Here is a 14223-nt window from a genome sequence, read left to right as displayed (position 1 = left end):
CGCTCCCGGTGCAGCCAGCTCGGAGACCTCAAGCCGCATTTCGCTCTCGGGGAAAATGGGAGCATTGTCATTTACATCAAGGATCTCCACTGAAACCTGGTACAGCTTTAGGGGATTTTCGAGCAAAACATCTAAGGATAACACACAAAAGAGGCTCGACTCACACAACTGTTCTCTGTCAATTTTTTCCTTCACAAATAAAAGTCCATTTTTCAAATTGATATCCATATATGATTTCTTGGGACCGGACACGATCCGAGCACCTCGTGCCGAAAGCTGCTTTACATCTAAACCAAAATCGGCTGCGAGGTTCCCAGCAAAGGCGCCCTGCTGCAGTTCTTCAGGAATCGAATAATGAATCGTGCCCGAAACTATACTCCACGAATAAAACACGCAATATAGCAACCGACATTTTAGCAGCCAATATATATTATACCGCATTTCCAGTGTAAACCATTCCAACGTTTGTTAGTACCTGATGCCACCATTAATCGTTCCTTTATTCAGATTTTTATAAACCTTGATATTCGACTCTCCTGCCGGATCATAAATCGCACGGTTCATTTCGTCCCCATCTTCTGCTTTTGCTCAGTTTCCAATGTATTCTCGCAATAAAATCTGACCAGCCAATTTTTTTTTTCACCGCTTCTGATCTCACGTAAGGGAGGGTGGGTAATGCTAGAGGGCAGTCCGGATCTCCAAACATTTCTTAGCTTCTGATTGGTGAACACAAGCGTACTGATATTCAGCGAATCATGATGCACACCATTTCTTAAAGCCGCGTTGTCCGAAACGAGCACAGAATGGTATTTATCGTTGCACAGTTTAAATTTATATTTGACGCTTTCTTGCGCAGTAGTCTGCACGTTATGGCCTGTTGCGTGGACAATCTCGAATTGATTCACAATTAACAGCCTCAAGGTCCTCAACAGGAAAATGCTCAAAATAAATAAATAGTAGTTATGAACCAAATGAAATGGCTTGACTTAATCATAAAATTTCTTTCATTATCAGGGTATAGCATACTTAATCCCATGTTGGTTTATAAGATCAAAGTTCAAAGTAAATTTATTATTATAATTTCCTCTGTCGCCATATACTGCTCTGAGATTCGTTTTTTTTTGCAGGCATATACAGTAGAGCAATGAAATACAATAGAATCCATCAAAAACTAGATGCAAAGACTGCCAAACAGCCAATGTGATAAATTGGTTGTCAATCTATCTGCTGCTACCTATTGCTCTTGGAATAATGAATTTTATCCCATTGTCCCGGAAAAATAAACTAATCAGTACTATTGTCTTTCCTATGTTGTATACCCCCAATATGCAAATTACCGTTTAATTCAGGGGCTAAGGAGCCAATGATAAAATCCAAAGCCCGTTGAAAAAGCACTGACCTCTGAAATAGGCAATCGAGTTTGATTATGGAGGATTTAATGCTTTGCCCCGATTAGCTACTGCTTAATGCATATTAACTTGTATTAATCGTTGGATCTTCAAGGTCCAGAAATGGCTGTCAGGTAAATATTATATAAGCTATAACCTGCCATAGCTTAGAAAGAAGAGATAGAACATCATTCTCAATTCGCCATATTTCTTTGAATACTGACATAATTGTCATGAGTTAATTTTTTTAAACTCACTTTCGTGGAGATATTTAGTTATTGTACCATCTCAGTGATACGTATCTATAAGATTAAATTATTCACATTCAGATACCGTTCTACGATAATGACTGATGTTTTATAAGGCATCGGTCAGGCCGCTGTTGGCGTATTGTAAGCAATTCTTGGCCCCTTATCCATGAAAGGATGTGCTGGAATAGGAGACAGTCCAGAGAAAGTTCACATGAATGATCTCTGGATAAAGGGGTTAACGTATGACCAGCGTTAGATGGATCTTGGTCTGTACTCGCTACAGCTTAGAAGAATGAGGGGGGAACTAATTGAAACCCACCGAATAGTGAAAGGCCTAGATCGAGTGGACGTGGAGGGGATGGTTCCTGTAGTGGTGGAGTCTAGGACCAGAGAGCACAGCCTCATAATAGAAAGACGTCCATTTAGAATAGAGATGAGGAGGAATTTCTTTATCTGGAATGTGATGAATCTGTGGAATTCATCGCAACCCACGGCTGTGGCCGTGAGGATATTGCTTATATTTAAGGCGGAGGTAGATAGGTTCTTGATTAGAAAGAGTGTCAATGGTTACAGGGAGTAGGTAAGGGAATGGAGTTGAGGGGATAATATATCTGTCATGATGGAGGGGATAATAAATCTTCTGGACCCGATAGGCTGAATAGTCTAATTCTGCTTCTATGTCTTATGCTCATATTGTTTTCACATGCCAATGCAATTTATCTGGGCAAGTTACAAGTAGAAAGTATTCCTGTACTCTTTCCTTGGCTTCACAAAGCTTTATAACCGGGAAAGTTAATAAAACAGCTATAACACGGAAAATCATTAATAAAAATCCAAGAATGCTTCTTTGAAAATTATTCCAAAAGATAGAAACAAGCAATATCTGCTGCCACTAAGACAGCACTTACTTTAAATTTACGTGTCACTCCACATCTTAAAGTAGAAGTGAAACGTTGTCAGACAACCACGTGAAAATCTAAATGAACCTATTCATTCATTTTAGTTTGCTTACATCTCAGCAGATTATATTTGTATTTTATTCCGTCTCGAAGTTTGCGTTACCTGCTGCCATTTGCAATAATTGACACACATCTTCATATGAGAAATATTGTTGTGGAGTGCTATCTTACTATCAATACTTTGGCTTGAAATACTTGACCTGTCGTTATAGCTGTTGTAATACAGATATAGTACAACGGAAAGCAATAACGGGTCATGATGATTCCCCCCACATTGTGACATTGTTTGGTGATTATCATCCAGTAAACTCATGGTGTGATGGAGATCTTCGAATTTGGGTCTATAAGCTTTCACAGTACGCTAATTAAAATAGAAATGCAGGAGGTAGAAGTGTAAAGTTACACCTCTAATCTTTTCATTTTGGTTTTGCAACCGCGGTTTGGTTGTGTTCAAACTAAATGATTAAATTATAGTTTGTTAATTTACTGTTAATAGGTAATACTCCTTTACTCCTATATTCATTTATTCACTTGATGAGGACATCAATGGCAATACACCCACTGCCAATCCTACTCTGTTGCTGAACCAGGAGAAGTTTAGGAGTATTTGCACTTAAAGATGTACGTTCCGTGGCTACTTTATTAGGTACACCTGTGCGTCTGCTCGGTGATACGAATATCTAATCAGCCAATGATTTGGCAGCAACTGAATGGATAAACGCATGCAGACATGAGCAAGAAGTTCTCTTGTTGCTCAGACCAAACATCAGAGTGGAGAAGAAATGTGATACAAGTGACTTTGACAGTGGAATAACTGGTGCTAGAGAGGCTGGTTTGAGTGCTTCAGAAACAAGTGCTCTTCTGGGATTTTCACGCACAACAGGTTACTGAGAATGGTGTGGAAAACAGTGAAAAAAGAAACCCCTGGTGAGCAGCAGTCTTGTGAGACAGGGCAGACTGGTTCAAGCAGATAGAAAGGCGACAGTAACTCAAATAACTACACCTTTTCACAGTGGTGTGCAGAAGAACATCTCTAAACTCACAACACATCGAACCCCGAAGTGGATGGGCTACATCAGCAGAAAACCACGAACACACACTCAATGGCTACTTTATAAGGTACAATATCTACCTAGTAAGGTAGCCAATGAGTGTTTAATTTATTTGCCCAATATAAGGCTTCATTAATACATACATTCGTAAAACAGAAGACTGCACCCACAGCACAATCCTCCAAAAGTGGAGAATATTATTGCATGACGTAGTTTTATTGACTGTGGCTTCAATTTCTTGGGAATCTTAAATGATATTAAGTTAAACCTGTGAATAGTAAATCAATCGAAGGTCAAACCTTCCCCAATTCCTGTGCATCCTAAATCCCAACAGTGCAACAGGACGTGATATAAGAACATAAAAATAATGGAAATGCGCATCATGTCAAGCAGCACCGGTATATATATATATGTGTTATATATCATATATATAACATATACAACATATAAAAGGGAGAATATGGGATCCCCAATGACGTGGTTTTCCATTATATTAACCGTGAATACCGATTGCGTAAATCTTTGTGCGTTGTCGTTTACATCTGAAATAAAACAGGGGTTCCCAATCTTTTTACGCCACGGACCACTACCATTAACCGAGGGGTCCATGGACACTAGGTTGGGAACTCCTGAAATGGAGGGTGACGTAATAATATACGATGAAATGCTGCTTTCAAACAAAGTGCTCACAGCAAGGGGGTTCAGCTATACCTGTAGTTCTTCGCGAAACAGTTAACATATAAACTGTGGAAGATGGGACCCGATTTAACAACCACTAAGCAATTCACTAAATTTCGTTTCGGTACAAAGTCATAAGCGAATCCTATGTGCTTCCATGACTTGGTGTAACAACGTATTAGAAACGCAAAGAGTCGCACAAAAACCTGAAAATTATAATAAAATGAATACAAAGCAAATTATAATGTATATGAAAATCACTGTGCATAAATATAATTTGACCTCGATATGTACTGTAATTCGTCCCCGTAAAGGCAAAGGCCCAATATTCCCAAACGATTCTTTTGCAAACTAGCTCACCTCATTACTCGTACCGCAGTTGTATACTTCAGAGTCTACTATTGCTGAAGTTTCTTTCCCAATGTGTTGCATCTGCGCATAGTGCATAACGGCAGATGGACCGCGCGTATGCGGTGTCGTAAAGTCTCTCTTTACCGATTGCAAAGTCGAACACGACTCGTACCGGAAACTCTGGGAAAGTGGATCACCTCCGAATACCTCGACATAGTTCGGTGGTATCTGAAGGCTCCTACTGGCCTTCTGAGTTCCATTTTGAGAGTTCCTTGTTTCCAAACAGCAACATGCTCTGTATTGGCATCCCATTTCATTTCTGTTATTACGAACTATAATGGAAAGGATAATTAAAATTATGAGGAAAATGATAGACGTCGTTCCTAATGCTATGACTAAGTAAAGGTTCAATTTAGGGGAGAGCTCTGGAGCTTTACTTAAACTGGTAGCTCCGGAGATAGTTTTACTTCCTGTCATTGATATTACTATGGTTACCGTGGCCGAAAGTGAAGGCGTTCCGTTATCTTTTACGACAATCACAAGTCTCTGCTTGGAAGCATCCTTGCTCTCAATAGTCCGGATAGTCCAAACTTCCCCGGTTTCTGCCGAAATAGTGAACAGATCGCGATGGGTAGCCTGAGAAATATGATAAGACAGACGAGCATTCTGACCAGCATCGGCGTCGGTGGCTGACACTTTGACCACGAGGTAACCAGGTTCAGCAAACCTGCTCATTGTCTCCATTATAGTAGATCCATACTGGGGTAAAGGATACACGATCACCGGGGCATTATCGTTCTGATCAAGGATGAAAACATCAATTGTAACATTACTGGCGAGGGGTGGGGTTCCAGAGTCCTGCACCCGGACGTGTATCTGGAAAGTTTTCAATCTCTCGTAGTCAAACGATCTCTGGGCAAATATGACACCACTCCGCGAGTTGATGGAGACATAAGAAGCTACGGCTGAATTCATGACAGTAAAGTTCAAGCAAGAATTCTGTTCCGAGTCTGCATCGGAAGCTGTCAGGGAGAATATGGGATCCCCAATGACGTTGTTTTCCATTATATTAGCCGTGAATACCGATTGCGTAAATCTTGGTGCGTTGTCATTTACATCTGAAACGTCCACACGTATTGATTTCTTGGATGCGAGGGGAGGCCTCCCTGCATCCGTGCAAGTCACAGTAATGTCATAGCTGGAAGTAGCTTCGCGATCCAGCACATGCTCTACAAGCAGTTTCCAATTGTTCTTCACATCTGAATCTAACTTAAAGGGTAAGTTATTTGGAATTCGACATTCTACTTGCCCATTTTGCTCAGAATCCTTGTCTTCTGCACTGAGAAGCGCAACAATAGTCCCCACTGGAGCACCTTCTGCCACGGTATTTGAGATGGATGTGAACGACAGCTCAGGGGCGTTGTCATTCACGTCAATAACGTCCACCACCACAGCACAGTGCTGGGGCATTGGGTAAGGGCCATTATCGATTGCTTCTGCATTCAGAACAAAGGTTTTGCGTTGTTCATAGTCTATATACTCTCTTAAACTTATTTCACCTGTTTTGGAATCCAGGCTAACTAATTCGCGAATTTCAGCTGAATTACGGCTGCTGAGAGCATACGTTATCTCTCCATTCGGGCCGTCGTCCAAATCCGTGGCGTTTAACGTGATAATCAGAGTTCCTATGGGAGCCGATTCCAACATACTGACCTGATAGAGCGATTGCGAGAAAACAGGAGAGTTGTCATTCGCATCCTTGACTGCGATTGTTACCTGGACCGTGCCCGATCTCACCGGGACTCCGCCGTCTTCAGCAACTAGAGTTAAATGGTGAGCCGATATCGTTTCTCTGTCCAAGGCCCCCTGCAGCACTAACTCCGGTAACTTTCCTACCCTATCGTGCTCTTGAACATCAAGAATGAAATATTCATTGGGAAGTAGGTGGTAGGTCTGTAAAGAGTTCGTTGCAATGTCCGGATCGTGCGCAGCCTCGAGGAGGAATCGCGCTCCCGGTGCCATAATCTCCGAGATTTCTAGGCGGATCTGGCTTTTGGGAAAACTGGGAGCGTTATCATTTACATCGAGAATCTCCACTTCCACCTGGTGCACGCTGATGGGATTTTCAATCACAACGTTGAATGATAAAACGCATTCGGTGCTCGATCCACAAAGTTCTTCCCGGTCAATTTTTTCATTCACAAATAAAACCCCATTCTCCAAATTTACGTCAACATACCGCTTTCGCGGACTTGACGCCACCCGTAATCTACGAGCAGAGAGCTGTTTTAAATCTAATCCCAAATCAACTGCGATATTTCCAACAAAGGCACCCAGTTGTAATTCCTCGGGAACAGAATAGCGATTCTGGCCACAAACAAAATCCCAGGAGTTGATCAAGGAGCAGAACAGTTGGTATTTCAGCAGCCAGTATATATTGTATCTCATTTCCAGTGGAAATCATTCCAACGGTCTCGATACGACGCAATGCCTTTTAACAACGTATTGTTTTAAAGGAGACAAATGCGATTCAGAAAATATATGTACCTTTTTTTTGCAATCTGTTGTGTTCATTGAAATGTTTTCACGTTGATTCCAGTGGGAGACCGACCGTCTATAAATCCTCCGATGCTGCCTGCTCTCCGGTTTTCACGGCGTCTGATCTCAAGCAATGGCGTCTGCGTACTGAAGGGGGCTGTCGGATCGCCAGTCAAATCTCGGCTTCTGATTGGTGGACTCAACAATATTCATATCTGACCAATTGAAATTCAGCTAATTTCTTAAAGCAAGAAGTGCTTAATTTGGCGCAGAGCGCTAACATATTTATTACTGCACAACTGAAATAAAAATCGGCATTATTGATATTTCAAGTATTAGTGAAAAATTATCTTCAGATTTGTAGGTTCAGGAACAATGATACTGTGAATATTTTAAAGATCTATTGTGAGAGAAAACCTTTAGGATCGTAATAAAACTGGGTAAACTAGCTCGTCTTGCTGATTATATAATTATATGTATTCAGTTTCCGAGTATATTTGCTTCATCGTGGTTTTACAAACGTGCCCTCCTGTTATGTACTACTTAGGGCACATTGTTGACAAATGCAGCAGTTTGACCAAGATGAGTACTCTCCATCTCCATCATATTTAAACGAATGAGGCAATGCCAATTACGTTCCCTTAAAGAGTAATATGTTTCGATCCCCTGTGTCCATGATAAATAACCAAATCACTTAAATATTATCCATAATTTTTCATAAATTAAGGACCAGTGTGTAAAATCTCTCCAACGTGATCGACTGTGTTCAAAACGCAATCCAGAATGCAATAATCTCTGCCATTAAATCTCTTTGCAGTCCTGAGATTAGTCGAGATCTACAGTTATTTTAATGGAAGATTAACTTGTAGAATACTAAGATAGTGACTCGAAAATGAATATAATCTGGCGTACTTTAACACTTTCTGGTTTCATCCCGGCTATATGTTTAACTTTGTCCAGGATTCATATACTGTATCACTATTGTTTCACTGATATTGGACCTAAAAGTTGGAACTTCATATGTAGTAACTTCGTGGGAGATCCATTAGCCACATTGCTTCATCTTGATGTCTCTTCATCACTTTTCCAAGGGCATTGTCGGATGGGTAACACTGGCCTTATCAGTGACACCCACATAAATATACAAAGAATCATAACTTTGATCGTTCATGATTGCTAACCTGCAAAGCAGAGTATCTCTACAGCAGTTCTTTAGTATTTTATGAGGTTGCTTGCATCTTGGACAGTTCCTCAGCTATGCACTACCAAAGTACTATGAGTGGGAAAGTTTGCTGTTGACCACACGATGTTAATTTATATTCAGACTTCTTTTGATAAGTAAGCTGTTCATACCCACACGGAGCAAGCTCCACACAATATAATTGCTTTGACTTTTAACTTTGGAACTTTCTTGTATAACAGAAGTTAGGCATTGTCCACCCCCAGCAACAACTTCTCCTCGAATTAAGTTCCAGTGCCATCCTTGAATTCACATCCTATTCAAAGTTCAAAGTAAAATTTATTATCAGAATACATATATGTCACCATATACAACCCTGAGATACTTTTTCCTGCGGGTATACTTAGCTGAGCTAAGAACAACAATTAAGGTGAATGAACAATAACTTTGCACATACAAATATAAATAAACAGCACAAACTCCGAGTATGAAATAGCATAAAATGAAAGAGCATAAAATAACAAGATAAAGAGTCCTTAAAGTGAGACCATCGGTTGTGGGAACACCAGAAATAGAATGAGTGTAGTTATCACTTTTTGTGCAACAGCCTGTTGGTTGAGCAGTAGTAACTGTTCTTGAGCCTGGTGATGCGAGTCCTGAGGCACCTGTACGTTCTACCTGATAGCAGCAGAGAGCAAAGCGCATCGCCTGCGTGGTGAGGATCTTTGATGATTGATGCTGCTTTTCAATGGCAACGTTTCATGTAGATGTGCTCAACGGTTGGGACAGCTTTACCCATGAGCACACGCATTTCACAATTGTTTTAAAATATGGGGTTCAAAATTGTTTTTTAAACAAAAATACTGATTTATCAGCATAAGTGCTATTGTTATGAAAGGACACTAGAAGTTGACTTTTCTTCTACCCTGCTGCCACTTGGAAGCCACAAATCAGTATTGAATATTTTACAACTACCCGAATATGAAACTGTAACATCACCCAGCACATTCAACACTTTTCATCCTGGTTAGCAGTAAATAAAATTACTTAAATATTCATTCATTCCATTGCAGAATTCGGTGGAATAACCCAGATATATTTCTCCAAATTCTCTCCAGACCCAGCCAATGAAGAAATGTAAGAGCAAAAGGAAGTAATCGCCTCAATGTCCCATGCCTTATGAAGATATATCTTTTTATGCATTAGAAACATTTGAGTTAGCTAAATACATATATTGACTGTGACAGGAGACCATATACCTTGTTTTTGTGCGCTCTGGGAGCTTTCTGCAGACTTTCACCAACAAGAAGATGGTAATCAGAATCCTGTTGGAACATTTTCCTTAGATTAGACAAGCAACTCTGACAACATAGAGAGTTTCCTAATGGCCAATACGAAGCTCTATGCTTCTCAACAGTGGATAATTTAGAGACAAAATTAGAGCCCAAAGCGCATTGAATATTTCATCTTGTCAGGCAGCACAAACTGAGGGAAAATGCATATATACACTTACATACTAATCAACTTACATTGATTTCCGTTTTGAGATTAGCGACTAGAAAGGTGCATACTTGAATCTAGCTGCACAGATGACGCTGTAATTTCAGTATATAAGTATTTTGTGTGATATCCGCTTTGCAACATCCACTTGTCCCCAATACCGATTCCCTTCGGGTTTTAAATGTATAGTGACCTAAGACATCTGGGAAGAACAGCTGCTTTCAACAGAAGTAATCTCAACAAGTTTGTTTGTTCGCAGCAGTTTAGCAAGATAGTTAAAATATCAAGAATTACTTGCAATTCTACAAAATTCAATTCAATTAAAAAGAATACACGGAAATTAGGCATTTGGATTAAAATCAGTATGAAGAAAAAAATGATCTAAATAAAAACGTCGTACCAATAAAAGTATTGCCCCAGAAAGCTCACCTCATTATTTGTATTGCAACTGTAGTCTTCAGTAGATAACATTCCAGGGCTTTCTTTCCCAGTGGGTTTCTTGTGGGTGTAAGGAATAGATGTAGATGGTCCACGAGGGGCTGTGAAGTCTCTCTTCATGGACTGCAATGTTGAACAAGACGCGTAACGGAAGCTCTGAGAAAGTGGATCACCTCCGAATACCTCGACATAGTTCGGTGGTATCTGAAGGCTCCTACTGGCCTTCTGAGTCCCGTTAAGAAAGTTTCTTGTATCCAGACAGCACCCGACATTGCTTTGGCATCCCATTCCAGTTCTGTTATAAACTTTCATAGCAAGGATAATTAAAATTATCAGGAAAATTATAGATGTCGTTCCTAATGCTATAACTAAGTAAAGGTTCAGGTCGGGAGAGAACTGGCGATTTTTACTTAAACTGGTGGCACTGGAGACCGTTTCACTTCCTGTCACAGATATTACGATGGTTACTGCGGCTGAAAGTGAGGGCGTTCCGTTATCTTTTACGTTAATCACTAGCCTTTGTTTAGAAGCATCCTTGCTCTCAATAGCCCGGACAGTCCAAACTTCACCTGTGTCTGTTGAAATAGTAAACAGATCACGATTGGTAGCCTGAAAAATGTGGTAAGCCAGACGGGCGTTCTGACCAGCGTCGGCGTCAGTAGCTGAGACCTTGACAACGAGATATCCAGGTTCAGCAAACCTGCTCATGGTCTCCATTACTGCTGACCCATACTCGGGTAAAGGATGCACGATCACCGGGGCGTTATCGTTCTGATCAAAGATAACAACATCAATTGTAGCGTTACTGGTGAGGGCGGGATCGCCAGAATCCTGCACCTTAACTTGGAACTGGAAGTTTTTCAATTTCTCGTAGTCAAAAGATCTCTGAGCAAAGATAACACCAGTCTGTGAGTTGATAGAGACATATGAAGCTCCAAATGAGTTCAGGATAGTAAAGTTCAACAGGGAATTCTGTCCCGAGTCTGGATCGAAAGCTGTCAGGGAGAATATTGAATTTCCAATAATGTTGTTCTCCATTATATTTATCGTGTATATAGACTGCGTAAAACTTGGTGCATTATCATTCACATCTGAAATTTCCACACGGATAGTTTCCTTAGATGTGAGAGAGGGGTTCCCAGCATCTGTGCAAGTTACAGTGATGTCATATCTGGAGGTAGTTTCGCGATCCAGCGCACGGTCTACCAACAATTTATAATTGTTATTTATATAAGAATTCATCTTAAAGGGAAGCTCGTTCGGAATTCGACATTGTACTTGTCCATTTTCCCCAGAGTCCCTATCCTCTGCCCGGAGCAGTGCGATAGTAGTTCCCACTGTAGCGTTTTCTGTCACGTCATTTGAGATCGACGTCACCGACAATTCAGGAGCATTGTCGTTCACATCGATAACCTCCACCAGGACATCACAATGTTCAGACATTGCGGGATGTCCATTATCGACTGCTTGAATATTTATTAAAAAACTTTTTCTTTGTTCATAGTCCAAGTGCTCTTTCAGTCTGATTTCACCAGTTTTGGAATTCACGGCAGCTAATTCGCGAACCTCAGCTGAATTATGACTGCCGAGGGCGTACGTTATCTCTCCATTCGTGCCATCGTCTACATCTGTGGCGTTTAACATAATAATTAGAGTTCCTATGGGAACCGACTCTAACATATTGGCCTTATAAATCGACTGCGAGAAAACAGGAGAGTTGTCGTTCGCATCAGTCACTGTAATTTTTACCTGGACTTTGCCCGATCTCATAGGTTCTCCGCCATCTTCGGCAGTTAGAACTAACTGATGGGTCGATATCGTTTCTCTGTCCAATGCCCTTAACAACACCAATACTGGGAACTTCCCTATACCTCCGTGTACTTGTAAGTCAAGAATGAAATATTCATTGGGAAGGAGCTGATACGTCTCTACAGAATTAGCTCCAATATCCGGATCGTGCGCGGTCTCGAGGGGGAATCGCGCTCCTGGTGCCGTAATCTCTGAAATTTCCAAGCGGATCTGGCTTCTGGGGAAACTTGGAGCGTTGTCATTTATATCAAGAATCTCCACTTCCACCAGATGCAGACCGAGGGGATTCTCAAGCACAACGTCGAATGATAAAATGCATTCGGTGTTCGGTCCGCAAAGTTGTTCCCGGTCGATTCTTTCATTCACAAATAGAATTCCATTCTCCAAATTGACGTCAACATACCGCTTCTTCGGACTGGGCGCCACCCGCAAACTACGAGCAGACAGCTGCTTTAAATTTAACTCCAAATCGATTGCAATATTTCCAACAAAGGCACCCAGTTGCAATTCCTCGGGTACAGAATATCTAATCTGGCCACTAACAGGGTCCAAACAGGTGAACAAGCAGTAAAACAGTTGGTATTTCAGCAGCCAGTATATATTGTCTCTCATTTCCAGGAGAAATCATTCCAATGGTTTCCAGCCGAGACAATGCCCTGAAACTGCGATTTATTTAAATGTGAAAATGCGATGTAGAAAATATCCGTACCTTTTTGATATATCCTCTGCTGTTAGCTTAGAAATGTTCTTAGATTGTTCCAATGTGAAAAGAACCGAGTGCCAATCCCCAGTGCTGCTGGCAATGCAGTTTTCACGGCGACTGATCTTAAGCGATGGCGGCTGTGTATTGAAGGGGGCTGCGCGGATCACCAGTCACAACTCAGCTTCTGATTGGTGGATAATATAGCATTCACATCTGACCAATTAGAATTCAGCTCATTCCTTAAAGCAAGAAGTGTTTAATTTGGCGCATAATATTTAATGGTGCACAATTGAAATTTATTTTAGAAATCAAGATGATTCTAATTTCCGCAGAAACTTTGTTCGTAAATCTTAGTTTCAGAAACTATGATGCAGTGAATATCTTAAATATCATACACGAGATAAACCCCGGAGAATAGCGATCAAATTCAACCGAGTATCTCCTCTTGCTGATCCTCACATTACATATAGGATCTGTGTATATATATTAAAAATCTTGATCTGATAGTCGATTCCAGCTGTTAATTAATTCTCATGGAGCACAGTCACCCCATTCCTTGTACAAAATCCAAAGCAAAAACAAATATAGATCTGCTTTATCAAGATGAATATGCATCAGTTTAAAACAAATACGCCAATAGTATTTTCATTTCTATAAGGAAAATATTTCTGTCCGCGATAAATGGCCATATAAATCAGATTTTACCGATAGCGTTTCATAATTTACATGCTATCATGCAAAGACTCTCCGTGATCTTTTCCTACGTAAAAAACTAATGACTTTGCCTTTGAGGAAAATGTAAACCAGAGTGCCACCATGTCTAACATTCAGTCCCTGTCAAACGAGATCTAGTCGATGTTTCGAGCCGAGACCCCTTAGCAGGACCCGTCATCACCTGTCTTGATTGAGGGTCTCGGCCCGAAACATTGACCATACACTTTTCCACAGATGCTGCTTGGCCTGCTGAGTTCCTTCAGAATTTTATGTGTGTTGCTTGCATTTCCTGTATCTGCAGGTTTTCTTTTGTTTAACAAGCGAGATCTATTGCTGTTACTGACGAAATGAATTGGGACAGTTTTAGAATGCTAGTCTACTGAGGTGAAAAACAATATTAGCCCAGTTTCTTTAAAGTTCTCTAGCTTAATTTCTGGTACATGCTTAACTTATCATAAATCATATATCACAATTCCTTTACTGATCCTGGATCTAAACTTTAGGACGTTTTACGTAATAAACGTAAGGGAGAGCTATCAACAGAGATGTCGCACTGATTCATGAAGATGTCTCCCCACCACATCTTCAAGGCAACGTGAAATGGAGAAACATTGATTTTGCTTATGATACCCATTGCGACGATACAATGAAACGTACATTTG

This window comes from Mobula birostris, chromosome 7 (genome assembly GCF_030028105.1).
Source record: "Mobula birostris isolate sMobBir1 chromosome 7, sMobBir1.hap1, whole genome shotgun sequence".
NCBI classification, from domain to species: domain Eukaryota; kingdom Metazoa; phylum Chordata; class Chondrichthyes; order Myliobatiformes; family Myliobatidae; genus Mobula; species Mobula birostris.
Note: the sequence above shows the minus strand (reverse complement) of the source record.